This window comes from Scylla paramamosain, chromosome 47 (genome assembly GCF_035594125.1).
Source record: "Scylla paramamosain isolate STU-SP2022 chromosome 47, ASM3559412v1, whole genome shotgun sequence".
In the NCBI taxonomy this organism is placed as follows: domain Eukaryota; kingdom Metazoa; phylum Arthropoda; class Malacostraca; order Decapoda; family Portunidae; genus Scylla; species Scylla paramamosain.
Window position 1 is genome coordinate 5343710 of NC_087197.1, and position 9142 is coordinate 5352851.

General features: G+C 38.4%; 1 protein-coding gene across 11 annotated transcripts in view; it reads left to right on the forward strand.

Annotated features, from left to right (window-relative positions):
- Nucleotides 1-9142, forward strand: part of LOC135095001 (ankyrin-2-like) — a 195925-nt gene that overhangs the window by 42610 nt on the left and 144173 nt on the right. For 2 of the 11 annotated variants that reach the window (XM_063995581.1, XM_063995590.1), the window contains exon 1: nt 6863-6998. The exons of 8 other annotated variants lie outside the window; for them this stretch is intronic. The gene's annotated coding sequence lies outside the window, so the exon portion shown is untranslated. Of the gene's footprint in view, nt 1-6811; nt 6999-9142 lie in introns of those variants that run through there. One more of the 11 variants, XM_063995579.1, reaches the window with a different exon arrangement.

Below are 9142 nucleotides of genomic sequence, written 5' to 3' on the forward strand. Positions count from 1 at the left end.
TGCTGAGCGCATAACAGAGGTGATAGTGTCTGGCATGGAGGCGTAAATTCCTCACTTTTTCTCGTCCTAAACCTTCTAAACCTTGGTTTAACACAGCTTGTTCTCGTGCTATACATGATAGAGAGGTGGCCCACAAAAGGTACTTAAGCCTTCCATCACCAGAATCTCATGCACTTTATATTTCTGCCCGGAACCATGCCAAGTCTGTTTTCCAACTATCCAAAAACTCCTTCATTAACAGAAAATGTCAAAACCTTTCAAGATCTAACTCCCCTCGTGATTTCTGGCATCTAGCCAAAAATATCTCCAATAACTTTGCTTCTTCTTCTTTCCCTCCTCTACTTCAACCAGATGGCACCACTGCTATCACATCTATTTCTAAAGCTGAACTCTTTGCTCAAACCTTTGCTAAAAACTCTATCTTGGACGATTCTGGGCTTGTTCCTCCCTCTCCTCCACCCTCTGACTCTAGTGATCTAGGTGGAAGCCGCCAGGAATATGAGAAGAGAAAACCGACAGGTAACCGTCAGCAGTTGCAAGTCCTTTAATCTCTTAACTCGCCAGAGATAGAGAAGAGAAAACCGACAGGTAACCGTCAGCAGTTGCAAGTCCTTTAATCTCTTAACTCTTTTTGTTCACCAGCTAAGGTTGTATTTATAGCCACTTATTAGACTGGTTAAACTCTCTCTAACTTTATTTAACAAAAACATGAACATGTACACAAGAAATACTGAACATAAAAAATGATTTACATAAAGATATGGACAAAGAGAGTGAATGTGTGTGTGTACGAGTATGTCTGTGTGAAGAAAGGAGTAATATGATGTATAGAAAAGACGTGTAACGTATGTGTCGAAAAGCGTGCACAGAATGTGTATGTATAAAAAAATGAGGAAGAAGAGATGAAAGACGAAAAATCTGTGCAGTAGAAAGAGAACGGGAGGCTGAAAACATATAAGAGAAAACGGAGTGCTTGGAGCGGTGACTTGTGTTTACATTACTGGTTCTGAGAAGCGCGTAAGTTTTAGTGTACCCTGAATATGAGAGAAAATGGGATGTTTCTATGGCTGACTAGATTATTTGCTACATGACTACTTCATGCCACATATTAAAATTCTTCGCAATGATGTTTTCCATGCCCTCGCTGGCCTAAACCCTCGGAACGCTTATGGACCTGATGGGGTCCCTCCTATTGTTCTCCGAAACTGTGCCTCCGTGCTTGCACCTTGCCTAGTCAAACTCTTTCAGCTCTGCCTGTCAACATCTACCTACATTCAACCTGTTCCTAAAAAGGGTGACCGTTGTAATCCCTCAAACTACCGTCCTATTGCTTTAATTTCCTGCCTATCTAAAGTTTTTGAATCTATCCTCAACAGGAAGATTCTTAAACATCTATCACTTCACAACCTTCTGTCTGATCGCCAGTATGGGTTCTGTCAAGGCCGCTCTACTGGTGATCTGGCTTTCCTTACTGAGTCTTGGTCATCCTCTTTTAAAGATTTCGGTGAAACTTTAGCTGTTGCCTTGTACATGTCAAAAGCTTTTGATAGAATCTGGCACAAAGCTTTGATTTCCAAACTACCCTCCTACGGTTTTTATCCTTCTCTCTGTAACTTCATGTCAAGTTTCCTTTCTGACCGTTCTATTGCTGCTGTGGTAGACGGTCACTGTTCTTCTCATAAATCTATTAACAGTGGTGTTCCTCAGGGTTCTGTCCTGTCACCCACTCTCTTCTTATTATTCATTAACGATCTTCTAAACCAAACTTCTTGTCCTATCCACTCCTACGCTGATGATACCACCCTGCACTTTTCTACGTCTTTTCATAGATGTCCAACCCTTCAGGAGGTAAACATATCACGCAGGGAAGCCACAGAATGCCTGACTTCTGATCTTTCTAAAATTTGTGATTGGGGCAGAGCAAACTTGGTATTGTTCAATGCCTCAAAAACTCAGTTCCTCCATCTATCAACTCGACACAACCTTCCAGACAACTATCCCCTCTTCTTCAATGACACTCAACTGTCCCCCTCTTCTACACTGAACATCCTCGGTGTGTCCTTTACTTATAATCTGAACTGGAAACTTCACATCTCATCTCTAACTAAAACAGCTTCTATGAAGTTAGGTGTTCTGAGACGTCTCCGCCAGTTTTTCTCACCCCCCCAGCTGCTAACTCTGTACAAGGGCTTTATCCGTCCATGTATGGAGTATGCTTCACATGTCTGGGGGGGTTCCACTCATACTGTTCTTCTAGACAGGGTGGAATGAAAAGCTTTTCGTCTCATCAACTCCTCTCCTCTAACTGACTGTCTTCAGCCTCTCTCTCACCGCCGCAATGTTGCATATCTAGCTGTCTTCTACCGCTATTTTCATGCTAACTGCTTTTCTGATCTTGCTAACTGCATGCCTCCCCTCCTTCCGCGGCCTCGCTGCACAAGACTTTCTTCTTTCTCTCACTCCTATTCTGTCCACCTCTCTAACGCAAGAGTCAACCAGTATTCTCAATCATTCATCTCTTTCTCTGGTAAACTCTGGAACTCCCTGCCTGCTTCTGTATTTCCACCTTCCTATGACTTGAATTCCTTCAAGAGGGAGGTTTTAAGACACTTATCCACCAATTTTTGACCACTGCTTTGACCCTTTTATGGGACTGGCATTTCAGTGGGCATTTTTTTTATTAGATTTTTGTTGCCCTTGGCCAGTGCCCTTCCTACATAAAAAAAAAAAAAGGTGGAGCGCTTTTTAACTTTTTAAAAAATTCTTTTGTGGTTAGTGGGGAAAAGGTGCCAACTAGTGAGAAAAAATTATGTTCAAAGCATTTGTCTCTAGGACTACATTTTCTGTCCCCGCCAGGTCATCAAAGTCTGAAAAAAAAAGCGTCTTAAATTAGTAAACTTCACATAATACCCAATTTCCACAATTCACTGTGTACTGTTTGTGGCTAGTGTGCAATATTGTCTTCTATATGTATAATAATAACATACTAAATCTGGAAGCTGTATAGATATATCTTCTGTCCCAGCAATGTGCTTGAAATAAAAAAAAAAAGTGTTTTTCCAAGACAAATAAAAAAAAAAAAAAAAAAAATTCCCAAAATAAAATTCATTGAATCTTTCACATGGCTAGTCCACGAGTTGTTTTATGTCAATTTTACTTCATATGTGTAAAATTTCGGCGGGATGGGTTAATATCTTTTGTTCCCCCCATTGTCGCTTTTAAATATGAAGTATTTGTATATATATATATATATATATATATATATATATATATATATATATATATATATATATATATATATATATATATATATATATATATATATATATATGCAAGCAATGTAAAATTACAACCAGTCCTCTCTTTTTTTCTCTTTTCTTTTTTTTTTGCTCGAAGCCTATCTAGAATAAATACAAAACACACCTCTTCGCCTATCTTTTATTTACATATTGTAGCTAAAAAATAGCCCAGAACTCACCGCGAGGAGGTGGATGTGTATCGAGTCCCACCCGTTCTCCAGCCCAGCCATTCTACCATTACTGAATTTGTTTATATTTTGTATTGTTTTTTGCTGTCAAACTTAGGAATATTCTTCCTTGACTTCAGTGTGTTCATAAGGAATCCCTGACAGGGGATATCTCAATAATGTGGTGATGCCATGCTTCCTGTTTCAATAAGTTCTGTTATTTCTTCCTCGCTGAAGCTCTTTGTCAATGGCGGTTCTTTTATTTCCGAATTGTGCCAGTTGATCATTTATGTGAATGTACTGGACTTAAAATCTAACTCACGAATTTGAAAATTTCTAATTCCTGACCTGACTGATGTTCGAGCCTTCAAAATTCTTCGCCACCCCAGCTCTCTGACAACCTTATAGTCGTCATTCATCATTGAAAGTAACATGTTTTCTGGATGGTCAAAGTACGCATTTCTCTGACTTACTGGATTTACTATCGCTTGAATATTTGCATCCATCTTTGCAGCTCTTCTAATAGTGTCATGAAGGTGTTTGGCTCCAAAAATAACTGATGGTTTGCATTTAATTTTGAACCACACTGGTACATAAACCTCCATTATGTATCTTACTTTTGCTACCAAATTTTCTGTGTTATTTTCTGTTGCCATATAAAAGCGAAGAGTTCTATTCGCTGTAGTGATCCAACGAGAATGCGCCATTTTACCAGGATTGCGATGCATTGAGGATACTCCACAAACCCCAAGGGAAACAGCTCTATATGCTTCAAGCAAATACTTCTGATCACAGCTTAAATCTGAAAGGTTGACTTCACTGTTGATCACTTCTGCTTGAATGGGTTCAAAGTCAATAATTGGTAAATTTTCACAGTTAGACGATTGTTTTCCAATTATGCCAGTAAATTCTCTTGGTCCTGTTGTAGGCCCATGTAACTTTAGCATCAGATGCCTTAATGGCAATTCATTAGCATGCAGTTGACACACAAACCATTATAATGGTCTTTCAAGTTGTTGTTCTAAAAGGGAAATTACGCCATTCTTTCTGCCAGTATTTACAACAGTGCTATCACAACCTACTGCCAGAATTTCTGGAATAATGTTTTTGTCATTCAAAAAATCAATAATTCCTGAAGCAATTGTCTGTGAATTTCCAGACGACACAGCTATATGGCCAAGGTATTCAGTCAGACTCCTTGACACAAGTTATATGTTATTCGGTCATTACTTGTTTGGCAGTCTTATTCCCGTTTTTAACCTGAGATAGAGCTCTATCTTTTCTTCCATTGAAGAATATACTGATGGTAATTTTTTGATCAGTCTCATGATTTTTTCTTGTCTCAAGTCTCTTTTTTTCTTCGACCTCGACGAATTTTACTTCGGTCAACAATTTCAGAGGCATCTTTGGAGGATATTATTACAATATCTTGTAAAGTAGCACTAACTATACTTACTGCAGTCGTGTCTGAAACTCGTGACCTGTCACAAGCTAATGCGACTGATGGTAATATAAAAAGATTAGTTCTAATTGGATTTTTGTCTGTTTTATCTTCAAAATCAGAGTTATCATCTGTTGTTGATGTAGAATCTGATTCTGAAAACGAAGCTAGAGTTGCAGTACCACTCGTCGATGGTTCAGAGTGAGATGGTTCTGCTTTGTGTTGACTTTTTCCTTTCCTCTGTAATGTCTTCGTCAGTTTTTTAGTTGTTTTGTCAATAGCTCCAATGACCATTTTTCTGTTGCTCCTTTGATCATTTAGAAATTTTGTTTTCCGCTGCGGGACCTTTCTAGCTGCCTCACATGAGCAGTTGTTGATGGCACATTTACAAGCTACAATGTCAAAAAGTTTTAAGCTCTCTTCTTTGAATAACATTGCTTTATTTATGAAACTTGGTTTGTCTTTCCTCTTACAGGAGCAATCCTTTATCAAACTGTTGCACTTGTGGTAGTTATCTAACATTGCACGAGTGCGCCTTGAAGAAGAGCTGGTATAAAAGCTGACTTCCATATTTTTTGTAACTGTTTGTTGACAGATTTGACAATTTCATCCCAAAGTGGATGTTTATTTTGTTGTTTTCAAATGTACTCTCTCCCATAAACACGCTTTCATGACATCTTCGTACGCTGGGAGGCATCTCTTACTGTACTGGCTAGGATTCCCGAAAATAGGGCAAGTAAATGCTTGTCTCCTATTCTGTAAAGAGCTCATGACTTCATAAACGGCCGTACGTCTCTTCCCTCTGAGCTCTACTGGGAATCTAACATAGGTAATGGCTGCAGAGTGCAGACTCGCTGAGATCACGTGACCCGCAGCGGTGTAAGACCCCTCCCCTTAACCATGGGGCGAGGCTATGAAGGAGACTAGGCTAATGACTGTGTGTGTGTGATTCACCTACGGTCGTCTGCTGGTCACCCAGCCAGCCGTTCCCCAATGGAAAGAGCTCAGAGCTCATAGTGACCCATCTTCGGGTAGGACTGAGACCAATGACACACCACACACCGGGACAGCGAGGTCACAATCCCTCGGGTTACATCGAACCCAGGCCTTCTTGGTTGTGAGCCGAGCACGTGTGTGTGTGTGTGTGTGTGACTCAACTAGTTATGTGATCTGTACTGAACTCAGTAGATTTTAGTGATTTAGTGAAATATTCATTGTAGTATTCTTCCAGTGGACATCACTTGCAATTTCGGTATATAATTAATGAATATAATTACTTATATGTAAAAGTGACGTGGCGGGAACAGAAGTTATTAAGTAATCCCTCTCAAACTTCACACATACAAAGTATAAGCGACATAAAACAACTCAGGGACCAGCCACATGAAAGTTTGTATTTTATTTTTGTGAATTTTTAGAAACTTGTCTCGAAAAAAAAAAAAAAAATCAAAATTTTCAATGTATATATATATATATATATATATATATATATATATATATATATATATATATATATATATATATATATATATATATATATATATATATATATATATATATATATATATATATATATATATATATATATATATAATCACGATTAACAGCGAGAAAAATAAAAAGTCATAAGGCCATAAAAGAGTTTAGATAAAATTAATTTCACCTTGTAAAATATATATTATAATGAATATGGTCATTATATCTAAGGCCACTGATAAAATAACAAATTCTCTCTCTCTCTCTCTCTCTCTCTCTCTCTCTCTCTCTCTCTCTCTCTCTCTCTCTCTCTCTCTCTCTCTCTCTCTCTCTCAGCATCCGCTCACACACAAACACACACTCTCTCTCTCTCTCTCTCTCTCTCTCTCTCTCTCTCTCTCTCTCTCTCTCTCTCTCTCTCTCTCTCTCTCTCTCTCTCTCTCATCCGCTTTCTCTCACCCTTCATCTGAATTGAGAGTTGTGACTTGGATGCGTTAGACGTATCGTTGGTTGTGTCGTGTGTGTACCTTGTGGGGAATGTTTGGTTGTGTCCTGCTTCACCAACTAGTAGCTTCACAGTACTAGTAGTTGCGATACGTTTTCGACAGTGTTTAGGTGAGTACAAACTGGGACTCACAGTCAGGGCCTATGTTACTGCCATTGAAAACAATCTGACAAGACACAAAACATGGAGTAGGTCTACATATTGTAAATATTATACCTACTCCCAATTCCTAACCACCCAACACTGTTAAAGCCATTACACAATATGCAATATAAAAAAAGAACCACAAGGCTGCAGCTCAAAAAACCAAGACACACAACATTCCATTACAGGTATTACGTAATCTACAAACAGCAAAAATTCCACTTAACATAGCATTCAGGTCAGGAAACATAAACATGCCCCATTTCATATCTATTTACCACACTAAACAAGTGGTTCTGAAACCTTTTCCTTCCAGTGCACACTGCACAATTTTTCATAATGTTACCTGTACATTACTATAATACTGTAAATCAGATTTATATGATGAAGCCTGCACAAACCTTGCACTGGTATATTGCTGTTCTGTGTGGCACAAGTGGCCACACACACTTAGGGAATCACTACATTGAACCCAAATACAATCAAATGTTAATCCCTTCCGTTACCGATGATTATGTGATGCCTGAGGCAGTGTGTGATTGACGTGCGTTCCAGTATGGCGTCTTTCTTCATCCGATAGTAAATCCGAGCGCGATATGATTATTGAAAGTGGCTTACAAGGCTCAGGTGATCATGGAACTTATTCAGAAGGCCTCATAAGTGACTCGGGTGAGGAATATTTGCTAGAGGTAAGCAATTTACAAACAATGAGGCAAGCAGTGACGAAGAAAATGAGTGATGTGAATGCTGACGATAAAGAAACACCACCACAAACATTTACGCTCATAGCTGATCCCTGTCCTGGCATTGTTCCTGCCCTATTCAGGATTTTTCTGGTGTTCATCACAATGTACTAACAACTCGTTTCCGCTTTTCTGCATAGGGAATCACACACGATAACTTTCAATTTAAATAATGCACATCTCCTGACCAAAATCCATCATAACATGTGAAAACAATATATAAATGACTAAATATGGATGTACACAAAAATATAAGCTACCCCTACGAAATAGGGAGAAGCGCGCGAAAAACTCGGGTGCTGGAGGAGGGAGTTGGTATGCGTGGGTCACGGATTCTGTAATGGAGGGGTTAATAAGGAATACAAACCTATTTCAGGTAATGTGTCCAGGCTTAAAGGTAACTGAAGTTCTAGACTTACGAGCCTGGATGTGCAGCACCACAGCTTCACGAGAGCAGCATATACACAGACTAGCCACAGAGACATCACGGATAGTTCGTTTAGATGAATGAAACGTAGCCAGCAGATGGCAACGAACACAGAAAACTAGATAAATGAGACTTTCAAGGAAAACTGTTAGATTATCTATAGTTTTTTTATTTTTTTATTTTTTTGTATTATCAACTATCGTGCTTGTGGGAAAATCTGTAGATTTCCCTTCTTTTCTGGAAAAAATATGACAATCTGAAATGCTGAAAAAAAGAAAAAATTATATATATATATATATATATATATATATATATATATATATATATATATATATATATATATATATATATATATATATATATATATATATATATATATATATATACACACACACACACACACACACACACATACATCTACTGTTCTCCGAAACTGTGCCTCCGTGCTTGCACCTTGCCTAGTCAAACTCTTTCAATTCTGTCTGTCAACATCTACCTTTAATTCTTGCTGGAAGTTTGCCTACATTCAGCCATTTCCTAAAAAGGTGACCGTTCTAATCACTCAAACTACCGTCCTATTGCTTTAATTTCCTGCCTATCTAAATTTTTTTAATCTATCCTCATCAGGAAGATTCTTAAACATCTATCACTTCACTTCTATCTGATTGCCAGTATGGGTTCTGTCAAGACCGCTCTACTGGTGATCTTCTGGCTTTCCTTACTGAGTCTTGGTTATCCTCTTTTGGAGAAACTTTTGATGAAACTTTTGCTGTTGCCTTAGATACATCAAAAGCTTTTGACAGTCTGGCACAAAGCTTAGATTTCCAAACTACCCTCCTAAAGCTTCTAACCTTCTGTAACTTCATCTCAAGTTTCCTTTCTGACCGTTCTATTGCTGCTGTGGTAGACGGTCAGTGTTCTACTAAATCTGTTAACAATA